The 19378-nt window shown below is 43.1% G+C and overlaps 1 protein-coding gene across 1 annotated transcript in view; it reads left to right on the forward strand.

The window, feature by feature from the left end:
- The window catches only part of LOC126210360 (fumarate hydratase, mitochondrial-like), a 96805-nt gene that overhangs the window by 447 nt on the left and 76980 nt on the right, over positions 1-19378 (forward strand). The window lies entirely within an intron of this gene.

Here is a 19378-nt window from a genome sequence, read left to right on the forward strand (position 1 = left end):
TGTTATTGTGAGGCAAAAAGGAGCAAAGCAGTGTCATTACGTTAGCAACAAATTAATGAATTCTCGAAACGGAAAATTTTGTTTCTGTGTCAATAACTACTGTTCGAAAGTTACGATAAATGAAAGTGCGTCCACCAAGTCACTTGGACATAGTTGCTACATATCTAGTTTTTCCATCTAGATCGTTTGTATTAACTTTAGAGAGATGACTGTCATCAAGGAGAAATTTAGTGTAATTCATTTGTGGAAATGGGTATATGCTTCCAGTGTACCACTGAACTGTACAGCTGAATATGTAACAGTACAAAATGTTTAACAGCGTTTAAGACTAATTCGTGTTGTAGTGACTGTATTACAAAATTGCCGGCATTAATGGAGTATGCTAGCATAGTTTTCAGTTGCATCAGCAGCACCAAAATTTTCTACAGAATTATTAGCAAGCATCAAACAAAAAATAAAATTTCTAGACATTGCAGAGAAATTTTGAAAAACTCTGGTTTTAATGTTTTTCAGACGGATTATTATGTGAGTGGCCTTATAAAATAAGCTTGACTTATTTTGAGCACAAAGTATCAGTCTTTGTTCTAAAGGCCGTGAACACACAGTAGAAAATTAAATCCACTCAGAAAATAAGCTACTAAGAATGACTAAAGAAGTAAATGAAAATCCTGTAGTACGCCTCAGAAATGTTGCCTGCAGAAGGGCTTGTTATTTCTTTATATTAAAGGACAAGGTGACACAACTGGAAGGAACACAATTAGCCCATTCTAGAAAATGAACTGTATGATGAAATGAGAATTCGAACTAACAAAAGAAGTGAAAGGCACTGTATAAATATGTGCCTGAAAATAACATTTTTACTTTGTTTACTAACAACAGACCAGGAAATGACCAGTGGCAAAACTTTAACAAATGATATGATTTGACAGTGAAGAAAATAGGGCTCATACAAGAAGCAAGAAGAAATGTCACAAATGATCCATTCACAGTTTACATAATTTATTATTTCCTAAAAGCCAAATGGAGTGACTTAGTGTAAAAGATGATCAGAATGTAGGCCTACACAGTTTGAGAAGACCAGTTTCTGCATAATTCCATCCAAAACAAAAAATTATCAGAAGTTGATGTGGGATTGTTTAAGAAGTTAGGAAAGCATAGATATTGATGGCTATAGATAGTAAATGTGAAATTTGTTGCAGAACCCTTGTTTTCTATGTTAGCCGTGACACTCAATGTACCCCTCTCATGTTCAAGCCATTGATGATGTGAAACAACTCTACATCACTGTCATAAATATAACAGAGAGCTCTACAGAGTTTTGAAACATACATTGTTCTGAAATACTATTTATGTTTTAAAGGTTCACATCTTTTAATGCCAGTTAATTAATAATTATCTATAGTGTTCACCAGAACACAGTTTGTCTTGCTATTATTCCAGTTTGTACTCATAATAGTCCTTTAAATAATGCAGGAACCAGCTGCCTGGAAATGACCCCTTGAATAAGATTTATCCCATTCTGTGGGGTAATTTCCAGGCCCTGTTTCAATTTACTGTAGGATCCTGTGTGAGGCAACAGTGTGAAATTTTGTCCAGATGTTTGGTAATGTGGGAATATCACAGAAAACATGCTTATTAAAAAAGAACAGGTACCAAAATTATAGCGAAAATCACATTTTTGTCAGATAATTACCCCTCAATGCCATACCTTCATAGGTTTCTGTATACAAAGCCTATGTGTACACATTTCAAACTCATATCAGCAGCTATAATACAGTAGCCCACAAGCATGATACTGCATCACTACACATATTGTACATAAAACTTTCTTGCAGTTTCTTATCATTGCTAAGAGGAGTAGTGATTACAGAAGTGTAAGATTCCACCAGTATGCTTTGATTCATGATGTCACCAGTATGGCGAAAACGACCACTCTCAATGCCTCATATATGGTGCCTATGATGTCATTACATAAACATGGCAACAAACGGGAAAATATATATAAAAGCAACAAATACAACTCCCTCCAAAAATATAATCAAACTAATGGGATCAGCTTGGGAAATTAGGTGTTTTTGGGTGGGGACAAACTAAATATAAACACACAAAGACACACACCAGGACCCCAAACTGCGCAAAACGACAACATAAAAACAACACAAAATTCCCATATTCCACTACACTCACAATATCCACAGGAATCGGTCACTTCCCTTCACATACATAGCTCAGGTGCAGTTGTCGGTACCACAAAATAAAAACCAGCAACACCCAAAAATTATAATCAGACCGCAACAATTGATACCACAAAACCAACAACAAAAACTGGAATTTGACACTTCCCTTGACCTATGTAAGTCAACAACTACTGACCAAAACATATTGAGCTAAGACACATGGGAATCGGACACTTACAACTGACGATACAAAAACCTATGACAACATACATAGTAATTGTGATATGTGAACAAACACTTTCCAGCATGCATAGTGGCGCACAAGATATGATGTACAGACTGCATTAGACTGTTGAATATGCAAATTCCGTGTTTGTTGATGGGCAACGTAATATATTTGCATAGCCAAACGTATTAATATGAGTTGTGCAAGTAAAGCATAAGTTTATTTTGCCCCTTAAATAGTTGATACTTGTCATTTAGCTGCGTTAATCTACATAAACTGCAACAGGTTATAGGACCAGTTACTGGATTAAAGTGAAATAATAACCTTTAAGGTGACATGTATTTGCACAAAAGGTGCGCAGAAGTTCGTATAAATTAAGATTGTGTACACTATATGAAGAAGAAAAATAACTGTAAAATGAGTACAACACAGATACCGCAAATAGATCAGCTTGTAGGGTGCGAAAATCACGCGACCTGAAAATTTTCTGTTGAGGCGTATTTGCACTTGGATGAATCATGGGATGTCGTAAACGATAAATTGGAGCCTACGGAATCGAGTTTTGCTACTAAGGATCGGAAGACGAAATCAAAACTAAGCCTTTTGATTGATCCAGTGAATTATGTTCACATAGAAATGGCTACGTCAGCAAAGGATGTATGGGACAAACTGAAAAACGCATTTGAAGATGGTGGTTTAATCAGAAAAGTAGAATTACTTTGTGAGCTGATGTTTTGAATAAGTGTAAAAGCGTGGATGAATATGTGAATCTCCAATCATCTGAGGAATATTGGTTTTGAAATTGCGGATGAATGTATTGGAACTTTGTTAGTTGGATTACCAGAGAAATATTCGCCAATGATTATGGGTTTGGAAAATTATGGAATATCCATTACAGGGGATAGTGTTAAAGTAAAGATTTTACAGTATGTGATGAATGAACCAGATTCGGAAATACGGAAGCGTCCGATCCCGCCCGTCTGCTTTGACCCATGACGTCACAAATATGGCGGAAACAAAAACAAACACACACACTTTCCACAAGAAGCCTAATGACACTAACAGGACAAGCTCGGGAAATGGGGTGTTTTGGGTGGGGGGAAAACTAGATATAAACAAATTTAGACGCCTTGCGTAGCTACAACGTGTAAGTGAAGACAGCCATGCATGAATACCCACCCACCTCCCCAGGGGTCGTAACCCCTGCAACCCATAGAAGATAAAGATGCTTCAGTAGCTGATTAGTGTTTTATGTCTAAAAAAAAAAAAAAAAAATCTCACGGGATAGAACGAACAGATCAGAAGGATAAATATAATAAACTAAAACAGAAATTGGGTGAAACAGATAATTAAAATAAGTAATAAGTGTTTTTAACTTTAAAAAAAAAAAAATCCCACGAGATAGAACGAACAGATCAGAAAAGTAAATAAAATAAGATAAAACAGAACTGGAGACAGCCACACTCAAACCAAACTCCACGCCGTCATGACGTCACACACGACAACACCCTTACGTCACGGGTCAAAGCCGACGCGTGGGATCGGACGCTTCTGTCGACCCCCAGATTCTAATGCTTCAGAAAAGGAAACAGTGTCGGCATTATACTGTAAGTACAAGAAGAAGAAGCCAATAAGATGTTTCAGATGCCAGAAAATTGGACATATTGCTTCGCAGCGTAACGAAAAGCATAAAAGAAAAGAAGCATGTTAATTCTAATAGTCCTGAGAGAAAGACTACCCATAAAGGTAAGGCATATTCTGTTTTTTACTCTTTTAATGAAGTGAGTGACGATCATGCAGAATGGTTCCTAGTTTCAGGAGCATCTGTGCACATTGAAATTTCCACAGTTGACGGATCTAAGTTAAGGCGTGAAATCGCAGGAAAAGTGGATCTTAATTTGCTTGTAAATGGGGAAAAGGAAATTGTTACTGCTCATGATGTATATTATGTAAAAAATATTGCAACTAATTGGTTGTCGGTAAGCAAAATAGTAAAGAAGGGTAATGAAGTTATCTTTGATATAGAGGGAGCCAAAGTGATGGACTCTTGTGGTGATATTGTAGCTTCTGCAAGTAATGTAAGAGGTATTTATAAAGTAAATACAGATCAAAATACTGCTGAAACAGGAAATCACTCTGTTTATGCTGCAAAAGGTTTCTTGTGACACAGGAGACTCGGACATTTGAATTAGAAAAGTATGACTTGACTGAAGAATATGGCAACTGGGATGGAAAATTGTGGAATGAATAATGTCCAATATGAGGTGTGTTTGCAAGGGAAGCAGTATAGATTGCCATTTAAATTGAGTCATAGCAGATCTACTGAAGTCTTGCAACTCGTACACTCGGACCTCTGTGGTCCAATGGAGAATAAATCCCTTGGAGGTAGCTTCTGTTTCCCGACATTCATAGATGATTTTTCTAGATACATGTACATTAATTTTATAAGTAGCAAGGAGCAAGTGAATGATGTATTTGTTGTTTATTGCAAAATGGTCGAAAGACAGACTGGGAAGAAAATTAAAATTATTAGATCAGACAATGGATCAGAATATGTAAACAGACGGTTTAAGGAACAGTTGAATGGAATGGGTATTAGGCATCAGACTATCATTCGATACAGTCCTTCTAAGAATGGAGTTGCAGAACGAGCCAACAGAACCATTTTAGAAAAGGCAAGAAGTATATTAAGCAATGTTGAGCTACCTAAGTGTTTTCGGGCAGAGGCTGTGTCGACAGCAATGTATTTAATTAACAGATCACCTACCAAAGCTGTGAAACATAAGACACCTTATTAAGTATGGACTGGGAAGAAACGATCTAAAGCACTTAAATCTTTGGATGTGAAGCCATGGTTCAGATTCCAAAACCATTAAGAGGAAAATGGGGTGCAAAATCTCAAATATATTTTTGTTGGCTACTGTGAGGATTCAAAAGGCTACAGATTTTGTAATCCTGTGAATAAGAAGATAATAAGTAGTAGAGATGTAGTATTTTTAGAGGGTTATAGACCTAAATTAAAGTAGTCAAAATAATACAGTAATGCAACCAAGCATAATGTGTGATGGTGCTGAAACAGAGTTGGAAACTGAATCAGAGGAAGACGAGAATAAAGAGGAAGCTGATGTGCTACCCGAGAATCAAATTGAGAAAGTAGATTCAACAGAGGAAGTCAGTTTAAGGCGGTCTTCATGTATAGCAAAACCAAAAGAATATCCAGAGTATGAAATGTATGCTGCCCAAACAATCAATGAACCAATCACAGTTGATGAAGCTTTAGCAAGTTCAAATGCTCAAGATTGGAAAAAGGCTGTTGAAAAGGAGCTGCAATCTTTTGTGGACAATGATACATATGAATGGGTTGACATGTCTGAAAATAAAAATCCACTAAGAACAAGATGGGTGTTTAATATTAAAAATCCTGAGAGTGCAATACCAAAATTCAAAGCCAGATTGGCAGTTAAAGGATATTCCCAGAAAGAAGGAATAGATTACAATGAAACTTTCTCATTAGTGGTGAAGTATTCATCATTAAGATACCTTTTAGCTCTTGCAGTAATTTATTTTAACCAATAGTGAAAGCCAGCTGGACTCTTTTTTAAAAAAATAAACAGTTACAGTCAGAATTTAATATGCATGATTTAGGGGAAATTAATCAATACTTAGGCATGAAGATTCTAAGAAGTGCCATCAGAGAAGAATTATGGCTTGATCAACCTCTGTACACAAGGAAAATCTTAGAAAAGTTCAGTATGGAAAATTGTAAACCTATTTCTGCTCCTATGGAAAATAATGCATATGTATTAATATGTGTTGTGCAAATAGAGCAAAAGTTTATTTTGTCCCTTAAATTCTTGTTACTTGTCATTTAGCTGTGATAATTTGCATAATCTGCATAAACTAAAACACTATATAGGTCAGTTACAACTGACTATCCCAAAACCTATGACGACATACATAGGAATTGGACACTTCCCTTGACCTGTATAGGTCAACAACAGCTCACGATACCAAAATGCATCTACAACTCCAACATTGGAATTGGATACTTCCCGTAAGTTCCTTAAATCAACCACAAGAGGCGATACCAAAACATCAAACACCTACACCTGCGATAAATAACACTGAACCAACAACACATTAAAAACCCCACAAAACATCACAACTCGCGAACAATAGACATGAAAAAAAAAGTCTATCCTAAAAAAATTTCGGTGCTACACACTAGGTCAGCCACCCCAATCACACACACACACACACACACACACACACACACACAAAACAACAGCAACAAAAAACTCTCAACTGCCCACAACCTACCAACTATCAACCCCTCCGCCCACCAACCTTCACCCTCCCCTCAAAATAAAAAATCCGACAACAAATAAAAATCAGAAAATAAACGAAACTCAATCACACACTCAAAAACAACTGCAACGAAACAGATCCTCCACAACATAATCATAAAACTCTCTGTCCCATTGTAAGTAACATAGGAGCATCTACTTCTTTTTGTTGCCAAATATCTGACATCACTATTGGGACCTCTCGTAGGCAAGTGCGACCATCATATTCGAAACTCTGAAGATTTCGTAGGTTGTCTGAAAACTCTTAGATTGCAATCATTGAATCTCTTTGTAAGTTTCGATGTTATGTCTTTATTTGCAAAGGTGCCCTTGCAGGACTCTTTGGAGCTCATTAGCAACAAGTTTGAGGAGGACATAGTAGCGTTATTTAAACACTTACTTCAATGCACCGGTACTTCGTATTTCATGACCAATATTTTGAACAAGTGGACGGTGTCGCCATGGAAATCCCTCTGTCTGCTGTGGTGGCCAATTATTTTATGAAGCACTTTGAAGAATGCAGTATGTGGGTGGTACATTTGTGGTGTGGCCACATGGACTTCATACTCTACCTGCGTTTCTTCAGTATCTGAATTCGCTCCATCCAAATATAAACTTCACAGTGGAAGTGGAAAAAGATGGTGCTTTACCTTTTCTTGATGTTTTGGTACGAAGTATAACAGATGGAACATTGGGACACAGTGTCTACAGCAAGCCCACACATACAGGCCACATGCTGCCATCATCCTGCACAATGCGGTATTGCACTACATATGTTAGTTCATAGAGCACATGTGGTATCTGATCCTAAAAGTCTGTCGAGTGAAATAAAACATTTGAAGACAGTGATCTGACAAAATGGTTATTCTGAGAGACAGATATGTAATGTATTCAGGCACAGGAGAGTTCAGTTTATGGAGCAGAATGAAGATATGAAGACACCCACCACTTTTGCCTTTTTGCCATATTTTGGTGCCATGTTGTCAAGAATCAGAAGAGTCCTTGGAAGATATTGAATTAAGTGTGTTTTTCAACCATCTGCAAAACTGAGAAACCTGTTGGGTTCGGTTAAGGATGACCTTGGCCTGAGGAAATGTGGTATGTACAAGATTCCTTGTCAGTGTGGGGTAGCATATATAGGCCAGACTTGACGCACAATACAAGAACGCTGTGATGAACATCAGCGTCATACACGCCTTCATCAACTGGAAAAGTTGGCAGTTGTGAAACACTGTCTGAAGACAGGACATTGCATGATTTATGAAAAGATGGAAGTTTTATCCCCGGAATCGTCTTTCTGGAATTGCGTCGTTAAGGATGCAATACATATCCGTACAGCTGATAATCTCATCAACAAGGATGTGGGATTTCAACTGAGCACAGCCTGGAACCCTGCATTTGCTGCTATTAAATCATGGTGTGAAAAATAAAGATTCTTCGATAACATTGGTCTAGTACGCTCGTCGGTGAGTAATGTCTGGCTGTACTGTTGGCAAACGCAGCGTACAGTGCATGCGCAGGAGAGCCGCTCTGCGACTTTCGGTAGAGGGAGTTTGAATATGGCACCATCTACCCGCAAGTCATTGCGCATACACAAGTTCCGCACCTGTGTATTCTTCGCGCGCGTTCTACAAACAGGGCATCTACGTTTGGATCCCTTCAGTCGCGCGTAGCCACCAGCAAGGTTGAACCACCTGAAGATGTCGAACAGTTGCTCCCAGGAAATATTGTGGAATTTGTACAACGTGATCTGGTGGAAAACCTGTGAAGTCTATTTACAATACTGAAGTCGCTAATTCGTGACTACCATGTCACCACTACATTGCTAAAGTTGGCTACACTGAATTTCCTTAGGAACAAATCATATCTGAGAACACTGTTTTAATGCCACTACATGTATAGCATCATCCAGTTCCTTTGTTTTGAATTGTGTGTTCTGAGCTCTTGTAGTGAGTTGTGTCCAGAGTCAGTTACTGGTTAGAAATTCAATTGTTGCGGTTTTTAACTATTCATTCAAAAACAAAAGTAAGTCCCCTACGGTTACAATAATAATGTGAAATACTTTTGTAATGAAACAATGGGATGGAATGCATTTTCAATATTTAATTACTTTTCAGGTTACACCAATCATCTTTTGAATTATTTAAGACAAATGTTGGTTTTATGACTGAAGCAGTATGGGAAATATAAGTAGACAGTGTTTTCTTGGACGGTATCTACAAGATATATGTGATAATACCCTGACTTGTGTGAATGAACTGACCAGTGAGGTATAAGAACTTTTATTGTGATAAAGCAACAGTCATTCATACTGTATTTAAGTGTTTCATAAACACAAAGACAGATACCTGTGTTGATTCTCTCTACATAAGAAAGCACCATAAGCAGATCTGTTTCATCTGGATTGTGTGAAATTAGTTTAGAAAAGGCAAAGACATTCAGAATGAGGGGATTTAGCATTACTCCTGGGGAGAAGATATGCCCAACCTGCATCAAACTTATTAATGAAAAACAAGCAGGTGACAACTCATCACCAGACTATATAAATGACAGTAATGTGAAGACTCCTGAAAAATCTGTGCTCAATACTAGCTTAACTAGTTTAGGGGTATCTCCTGCAAAGTTGCATTCAGTTGCTCAGCATAGTCGGTATGGAGCAGCCAAACAAAAATTGGAATCAGCAGCTAGGGCTCTAAAAACTAAAATTTCATATTCATATCAAGTTGAGCTGGCTGCTGATGCAAGCACTATCCCTGAGACAGTGATTTAACAGAACTGGAAGAAAAGGCAAAACATCATGTTGAACTTATGGACAAAATCAAACAGAAAATTGAATATGCAAATAATTGGGGGAAAATTCAGTTACTTACTCTTGTGCCACCAACTTGGTCTCAACAGAAAGTCAGTTCCAAATTTCAGGTTTCTGAATATTTGGTACGACAAGCAAGAGCTCTTTTAATGGAGAAGGGTATTTTATCGATGGCTGAGCACAAAAGGGAAAGACATTGCCTCATGATACAGTGCAGAAAGAAAAAAGTTTTTATTTGGATGACAAAAACACAAGAATAATGCCTGGGAAAAAGACAAAGTGATCACCAACAAAAATACCAATGAACAAAAGTGCCTTGTTTTAAGTAATTTAACTGAACTGTATTCTCTCAATAAAAAAAAAAAAAGTATTCTGAAGACAAAGTAGGATTCTCAAAATTTGCTTCTCCTCGACCAAAACAGTGTATACCTGTAGGATCATCAGGAACACATACTGTATGTGTGTGCATTTACCACCAAAACGTTAAATTGCTTCTAAATTCCATTTCTATTAAAGAAACATACCAAGATCTAATTAAAATAATATCATGTGATATAAATAACCAAGCCTGTATGCACCGTCTGTGTGAAAAATGCCCCACCAGTTCATTGCTTCAAACCAACTTAGAAAATGAAAAAATAGAAGACTAAGATTCTAATGAGATGGTTCAGCACAGTCAATGGGTATCAACTGATAGTATGACTTTGTGTTCAGATCACTTCTCTATCAGAATTCTGTGACACACTGATTAAGAAAATTGAAAAACTTACTCCATACTCTTTTATATCTCAATCAAAATCTGATTATCTGAAAATGAAGAAGGAAACACTTGATGAAGGATCAGTGTCAATTTTAATGGATTTCAGTGAAAATCTCAATTTTGTTGTTGATGATGAAGTACAGGGGTACCAATGGAACAATGGCATCTGCACTCTTCACACTGTCCATATATATTACAAAAAGGACAAACAGTTGCATGCAAAAAGTATTTGTATTGTTTCTGCTAATCTAGAACATAATGTTGCCTTGGTGTCCCAGACTCAGAAGACTGTGTTGAATCTTTTTATGTGTGAATTTCCAGAAATTCATCTTGCGTATGTTGAATATTTCACTGATGGTTGTGCTGCACAATATAGAAATTGTAAGAATTTCGGAAATATCTGCTACCATGAACACAACTTTAACATAAAGTGCAGCTGGTTCTTTTTTGTTACCTGCCATGGCAAATCTCCCTGTGATGGTATTGGAGGCACTGTTAAAAGACTAGCAAAAAAAAAAAGTTGTTTGCAGAGAGTTTATAAACGTCAAATACTTACAGCTTCACAGGTATTTGAATTCTGTCGTGAGAACCTGCAGTGCATTTCAGTTCTTTGTTTCAAAAGATGAAGTGGTACAAGTCGGACATTATCTTTCTCAGTGCTTCCCAAGTGCAAAAACAATTCCTGGAACACGGTCTATGCATCACATTGTACCAATTAGCTCCAACCAAAATTGGAGCAAAAAGTCTGAGCTGTGATACAGATTTCAGTATCGTGCATGTTTTCACAGATGCACTTTCGCCACTAATGCCAGAATGCACTGTGCAGCGCAACTGCTATGTTACGTGTGCATATGACTCTTCTTGGTATTTGGGAATTGTTGAGAAGGTGAATTGTGAATGAGGAGATGGTACAGTAAGGTTCATGCATCCTCATGGACCATCCCCATCTTTATATTGGCCTGATAATGATATTTGTGATGTTTATTTCTCTCATATTCTGTGTGATGCTGATACCACCACAGCAACAGGCCGTACTTATTCTCTGAGCAAAGAGTCGTCAAAGTTGGTGGAAGAAAAGTGGTTCTCGTACAAAAAAATTTTATCTAAGCATCAAAGTGTCTCGTCACATGTGTAGTTCCTAATCAACTTGAATGCAGTGTTCATATGTCATGTAATGTACAAGTTGCCCTATATTTTATAATGTGCAATTTTGTTTCCTCTATGGATAGTAATTGTATTTCTCTCCATATAAAATTTTACCCCAGTGCTATTCATATCTCAAAACTGATTTTTTGTGTGATGGAACTTTACTATTTGTAGATCACTTTCTAATTTTTTCAGTGTTTTCCAGAGGAGGGGGGGTGGGGGGGGGCAATTGTCCAAAATACAGTATTTTTCTAATTTAACAATAAAATCAAATAAAATTAATGTACAAAAATTTAATTGGACAATTCTAACATGTTCTCAGAAACTACTTGTCCAAAAGGATATGGGGGGCGGGGGGGGGGGGGGGGGGGTGTAACTGTCAGCATACCATTTTTTGTTTAAAAACTGCACCCAGTTTTCAAATTTTTACTGTTTGCTGTGAAGTAACGCATTGCATCAAACTTTCAGCAATTGCTACCAACAGAATGTATATAAAGCAATAAAAATTGGCAATAGTTCACGATATTAGATACAAAAGCACTACACAAAATCCCAGTTCACAAGTAGATAATAAGTCTCAAGGCCTGGATGACTTGACATGGAATAACCCATTGGCTTTCTCTCTTTCTTGGCCTCAGCAGTGTGTTCACAGTGCTGCACACATTCCCATTTTCATGTTCTTTGATAGACCTGCTGCTTCGTTACCACTATCTGGGCTATAGATAGAGGTATGCTGAATGAAATGCATTTGAGTTTCAAGAGAGCAGTGCGTTATGCCTTCAGTGACTACCATAGCAGAATATTGTCAAATGATCTTTCATAAAATCCAAAGAAATTCTGGTCATATGTAGAGACTGTTAGCTGCACCAAAGTTAGTGTCCATTCCTTGGTGAATGAGACAGGAACTGAAATTGAGGGTAGCAAAGCAAAAGCGGAAATGCTTAACATTTTCAAACGTTCCTTTACAGAGGAAAATTCAGGTGAATTGTCCCAATTTAATCCTTGTACCACTGAAAAGATGAATAAAATAAGAATCACTGTCAGTGCCATCAAGAAACAGCTGAAATCGATAAAAGTGAACAAAGCTCCAGGGCCCGATGGAATGACTATTGTATTCTATACTGAATTTGTGGATGAGTTAGCCCCTGTTCTAACTATAATATATCGTAGATCCCTCGAACAAAAAGTCTCCAGTTGTTCGAAGAAAGCACAGATCACACCCGTCTACAAGAAGGGTAGTAGAAGTGACTATTGTCAAATATCCTTGACACTGATTTGTTGTAGTATCTTAGAACATGTTCTGAGCTCAAATGTAATGAGGTATCTTGAACAGAATGACGTCCTCCGTGCCAACCAGCACGAATTCCAAAAATCTCGGTCTTGTAAACCCGATTCGCTCTTCTCGTGTGACATACTGAAAGCTATGGACCAAGGCAGTCAGATAGATGCAGTATTTCTTCACTTCCAAAAAGCATTTGTCTCAGTACCACACCTACTCCTATTGTCAAAAGTATGATCATATAGGGTCTCAAGTGAAATTTATATCCCCCTGCGGGTCCGGGATAAGAATAGGCCGGAGGTATTCCTGCCTGTCGTAAGAGGCGACTAAAAGGAGTTTCAACCGTTTCGGCCTTCATTGTGATGGTCCCCCTTGGGGTTTGACCTCCATTTTTCAAAATTCTACAGAAGTACGAGCCTTTTGGGGAAGGACGCCTTACGTGGTGTACCACTGGTCCTCAGTGCACTAAGACCTTGGCACTCAGCATTGTACCGGCGTTGTCACCATACCCACTATTCCTCAAATTGGGCCTAAACGCCTGATGGGTTGTACAAGTTACGCCCATAGTGCGTCCCCATCTGCACCTACGATCATGATGGACTTACCATGGCACCAGAAATCCAGCACGGTAGCCAGCCCGTTGTGGTGGGGTCATCATGTACCCTCTAGGTTGTAGCCCCCTGACAACACAGGGATTGTACTGCCGATACCTGAGCTGCACCCTCCCCACGTCGTCCAAGGAGTAGATGCCCGTCTCCTTGGGGCATCAGGACTCCCGGCAACGGTCATCCTGCCAGGTGGCCCTTGCTGAGGCTGGGTGGCGCCCGTGGTGAGAGCCCCTGGTCGAAGTGGGTGGTATCGGGGCGGACGTTTCGCAGATGAAACGTCAACACGTATCAGGTCGCTCTGCGGCCGAGTCTTTTAAAAGGAAAGATACTGTCTCTAGTTCTGGTTCTCCTGTCCTTTCCCCCTTGGCCACTCCCTGGGAGGAGGGACAGGCCCGCCGGCTTGGGGCGAAGTACTTCCCCCGCTATTTGGTCTGTTCTCGAACCGATGGGGGGACGTTCGCCACCTCCAAGCCCATGTTCTTTGTTCAGCACATTGAGGATATCTTCGGGGAAATGGAGGCTCTCAGTAAGATGCGTTCGGGGTCCGTTCTTATAAAGACCACCTCCGCCACAAAGTCGACGGCGCTCCAGGCGTGCGACTGCCTAGGGGATATCCCAGTGTCCATTGTCCCGCATCTGGCACTAAATAGGACGCGGGGGTTATTTTTCATCGGGACCTCCTGCTGCAATCTGATGAGGAGCTCAGGGCCAACCTGGAGCGCCGAGGCGTGCATTTCGTCCGGCGAGTCCAGCGCGGCCCCAAAGACCGTCACATCGACACCGGGGCCTTTATCCTCACCTTCGAGGGGGACATTCTCCTGGAGAAGGTAAAGGTGATGTGCTACCGGTGCGACGTGCGACCTTACGTCCCGCCTCCTATGCGCTGTTTTCGGTGTTTGCGCTTTGGGCACATGTTGTCACGGTGTGAGGCTGAGCCCCTTTGTGGCGATAGTGGACGTCCTCTTCGTGAGGAACATACATGCACCCCACCACCTCGGTGCGTTAAATGTCCTGGCATCCACTCGCCTAGATCCTCCGACTGCCCCGCATATCAGAAGGAGAAGAAGATACAAGAACTGTAAACTTTGGATCGTCTCTCTTGTTCTGAGGCCAGGAAGAAGTATGACCGCCTCCATCCCGTGCCGTTGACCACTTCGTTTGCCTCAGTTGTGTCTCCTCCTTCCGCGGTATCCTCACCCCTATCCTGTCCCCCCTCCGCCTCCTCCCCCCATCCGGGGTCTCTGACCCTCCCTTCCAAATCCTCCTCCCCCGTGGCCCCCGCCCCCTCTGCCCCAGGGGCCATCCACCCCTCCCCACCCACCCCACCCACCCCACCCACCCCACCCCCCCCACCCCCCCGCCTGAGAAGCGGTCCTCTTCTCAGGCGTCCATCGGGGAAACGTTCCGGACCCCAGCTTCTGAGGTCCGGCGTGCCAAAACGGACCCCACGCGTGAGGACCTTCTTCAGGTCTAGCCCACCATCCCCGTGCCTCATCGGACTTCCAAGAAGAAATCTTTATCCCCCTCTCCACCCCGGCACGTTTCGTCTGACGCTCCATCCGTGAGTCGCTGCTCCCGGCCGTCCTCAGTTTTGCCGGGACGCTCTGCTGCCAGGCGCTCAGCTGGCCTCTCGTCAGCAAATGATGCTGCCCCTCCTACACCACCAGGGACAGCGGCCGCAGCTGGCGACGACTCGATGGAACAGGATCCGCCTCCCGCCGGTTGTAGCGTTGTTCCCTCGAAACCTGGCCCTCCGCGGCCGTCGAGGTGACCAGCTCTTCCCCCGTCTCGTTCCCCCTCTTTTTTGACTAGCGATTGCCTTGTTACATTGGAACATAAGAGGTATTCGATCTAATCGGGAGGAATTACAACTGCTCCTCCGCCTGCACTGTCCGCTCGTCCTTGGTCTCCAGGAAACCAAGTTGCGCCCGACTGACCGTATTGCCTTTACCCACTATACCTCGGAGCGGTATGACCTCACCCCTGTGGACGGTATCCCAGCTCATGGTGGGGTCATGTTGCTCGTTCGGGACGATGTCTATTACCATCCCATCCCATTGACCACCCCACTCCAAGCAATAGCTGTCCGTATTACTCTTTCTGCTTTTACTTTTTCAGTTTGTACCATCTACACTCCATCGTCATCCGCTGTTAGTCGGGCTGACATGATGCACCTGATTGTTCAGCTTCCCCCGCCGTTTTTATTGTTTGGCGACTTCAATGCCCATCGTCCCCTTTGAGGCTCTCCTGCATCCTGTCAGAGGCTCCCTCTTGGCGGATGTCTTCAACCATCTCAATCTTGTCTGCCTCAATACTGGCGCCCCGACTTTCCTCTCGGACTCTACTCGTACCTACTCCCACTTGGACCTCTCGATCTGTTCTACCAGTCTTGCCCGTCGGTTCGAGTGGTATGTCCTTTCTGACACCTATTCGAGCAACCACTTCCCCTGTGTCGTTCATCTCCTGCATCACACCCCATCCCCACGTCCTTCGAGCTGGAACATACCGAAAGGTGACTGGGGACTTTACTCCTCCCTGGCGACCTCTCCGGACCACGATTTTCTCAGTTGTGACAGTCAGGTCGAATACCTCATGGCTGTTATCATCAATGCTGCGGAACGTTCCATTCCTCGTACTACCTCTTCTTCACGTCGAGTTTCCGTCCCCTGGTGGAACGAGGGTTGTAGAGACGCTATCCGTGCTCGACGACGTGCTTTACGCACCTTTTGCCGCCATACTACGATGGCGAATTGTATTGGATACAAACGACTACGAGCGCAATGCCGTAGAGTCATCAAAGACAGCAAAAAAGCTTGTTGAGCCTCTTTCACCAGCTCCTTTAACAGTTTTACTCCCTCTTCTGTCGTATGGGGTGGCCTGTGCCGGCTGTCGGGCATTAAGGCCCACTCCTCGGTACCTGGCCTGACCTCAGGTAATGAGGTCCTCGTTGATCCTGTGGCTGTCTCCAACGCCTTCGGCCGGTTTTTCGCGGAGGTTTCAAGCTCCGCCCATTACCACCCTGCTTTCCTTCCCAGGAAAGAGGCAGAAGAGGCTCGGCGACCTTCCTTCCACTCGCTGAATCTGGAAACTTATAATGCCCCCTTTACTATGCGGGAACTCGAACGTGCGCTTGCACTGTCCCGGTCCTCTGCTCCGGGGCCAGATGCCATTCACGTTCAGATGCTGGCACACCTTTCTCCGGCGAGCAAAAGCTTCCTTCTTCGTACCTACAATCGCGTCTGGACCGAAGGTCAGGTCCCCATGCGTTGGCGTGACGCCGTCGTTGTTCCTATACCCAAACCCGGGAAGGATAGACACCTTCCTTCTAGTTACCGCCCCATTTCTCTTACAAGCTGTGTCTGTAAGGTGATGGAGCGCATGGTTAACGCTCGATTAGTTTGGATTCTTAAATCTCGACGGCTACTTACCAATGTCCAATGCGGCTTTCGTCGCTGCCGCTCCGCTGTTGACCACCTTGTGACCTTGTCGACATTCATCATGAACAACTTTTTGCGAAGGTGCCAAACGGTAGCCGTGTTCTTCGATTTGGAGAAGGCTTATGATACCTGTTGGAGAGGAGGTATCCTCCGCACTATGCACAGGTGGGGCCTACACGGTCGCCTGCCCCTTTTTATTGATTCCTTTTTAACGGATCGAAAGTTTGGGGTACGTGTGGGTTCCGTATTGTCCGACGTCTTCCTCCAGGAGAACGGAGTGCCTCAGGGCTCCGTCTTGAGCGTAGCCCTTTTTGCCATCGCAATCAATCCAATTATGGATTGCATTCCACCTAATGTCTCAGGCTCTCTCTTTGTCGATGACTTCACGATCTACTGCAGTGCCCAGAGAACATGCCTCCTGGAGCGCTGCCTTCAGCGTTGTCTAGACAGCCTATACTCATGGAGCGTGGCAAATGGCTTCCGGTTCTCTGAAGAGAAGACGGTTTGTATCAACTTTTGGCGATATAAAGCGTTCCTTCCGCCATCCTTACATCTCGGTCCCGTTGTTCTCCCATTCGTGGAAACAACTAAGTTTCTAGGGCTCACGTTGGACAGGAAACTGTGTTGGTCTCCGCATGTCTCTTATTTGGCGGCCTGTTGTACACGTTCCCTTAATGTCCTCAGAGTTCTTAGTGGGTCATCTTGGGGAGCGGATCGCACTGTCCTGCTTCGCTTGTATCGGTCCATAGTCCGATCGAAGCTGGATTGTGGGAGCTTCGTCTGCTCGGCCATCCCTCTTACGTCGTCTCAACTCCATCCACCATCGGGGGTTACGTCTTGCGACCGGAGCCTTCTACACTAGTCCTGTCGAGAGTCTTTATGCTGAAGCTGCCGAATTACCATTGACCTACCGGCGCGACATACTGCTGTGTCGGTATGCCTGCCGGCTGTTGTCTATGCCCGACCACCCCTCTTACCAGTCCTTCTTCGCCGATTCTCTCGACCATCAGTACGGGTTGTATGTGTCTGCCCTGCTGCCCCCCGGAGTCCGCTTCCGTCGCCTGCTTCGACAATTGGATTTTGCCCTCCCTACCACCTTCAGAGAGGGTGAGAGCCCGACACCACCTTGGCTCCAGGCTCCGGTTCATATTTATCTCGACCTCAGCTCACTCCCGAAGGAGGGTACTTCGGCTGCAGTGTATTGCTCACGGTTTGTCGAACTTCGTGCTCGATTTGCCGGTCACACCTTTATTTACACCGATGGCTCCAAAACTGACGATGGTGTCGGCTGTGCCTTTGTCGTCGGGGCCGCCACCTTTAAATACCGGCTCCTCGACCAATGTTCCAGCTTTACGGCCGAGCTTTTTGCTCTCCATCAGGCCGTTCAGTATGCCCGCCGCCACTGCCATTCATTGTATGTACTCTGCTCTGATTCACTCAGTGCTCTTCAGAGCCTTGGAGCTCCCTATCCGGTCCATCCCTTGGTTCAACGGATACAGCAGTCCCTCCATTATTTCGCTGATAATGGTTCTCCTGTCAGCTTTCTGTGGGTTCCCGGACATGTAGGAGTGCCTGGGAATGAGGCTGCGGATGCTGCAGCCAAGGCTGCAGTCCTCCTGCCTCGGCCAGCCTCCCATTGTGTTCCGTCATCTGACGTTCGTGGGGATGTTTGTAAGAGGCTTGTGACGTTGTGGTGGGATGCTTGGTCATCCCTCCAAGGAAACAAGCTCCGGGCAGTAAAACCGCTCCCAACTGCTTGGACAACCTCCTCCCGACCATCTCGGCGAGAAGAGGTCCTTCTGACCAGGTTGCGGATTGGGCATTGCCGGTTTAGCCACCGCTACCTGCTCTCCGGTGACCCAGCCCCGCGCAGTGCCCTTGTGGTCAGGCATTAACAGTGCGCCATGTTTTATTGTCGTGTCCCCGCTTTAGTCAATCTCGTGTTGTCCTGTCCCTGCCATCTACTTTACCGGATATTTTAGCTGATGATGCTCGAGCAGCTGCTAGTGTTCTGCGTTTTATAACTTTGACTGGCTTGTCCAAAGACATCTAACCTTTTTACTTATTTTATCTACATCTTTGTCAGGTCTTTCTGGTGTCCCCCCTCCCCTTGAGTTTTACTAGATTCCATGTGCTCTAACGACAGTGACTGGGCGCTAATGACCTCAGTAGTTGAGCGCCCTTAAACCCCACAAAAAAAAAAAAAAAAAGTGAAATTTATGACTGGATTGAGGACTTTTTGTAGAGAGGACACTGCATATTATCTTGGATAGAATGTCGTCGTCAGATGTAGAAGTAAAGTTGGATGTTCCCCAGGTAAGTGTCTTGGGACGATTGCTGTTCATGTTGTGTATTAATGATCTTGCAGGCTGTATTAATAGCGACCTCAGACTTCTCGCAGATGATGCAGCTATTCTCTGAAGTATTCTCTGCAAGGAGATCTGACTGGGGGCAGTTTCAGCTGATGTTAAAAATCCAGATCAGTCAATTGTGTGGACTATCGACCTGAAACTACTGAAAAGGCTGATGCTCCTCTTGAGGAGCCCATCTAGCCTGCCTCTCCCTACCCCCCTTCCCCTCCCCTCCCCCC

Source organism: Schistocerca nitens, chromosome 10 (genome assembly GCF_023898315.1).
Source record: "Schistocerca nitens isolate TAMUIC-IGC-003100 chromosome 10, iqSchNite1.1, whole genome shotgun sequence".
Classification (NCBI taxonomy): Eukaryota; Metazoa; Arthropoda; class Insecta; order Orthoptera; family Acrididae; genus Schistocerca; species Schistocerca nitens.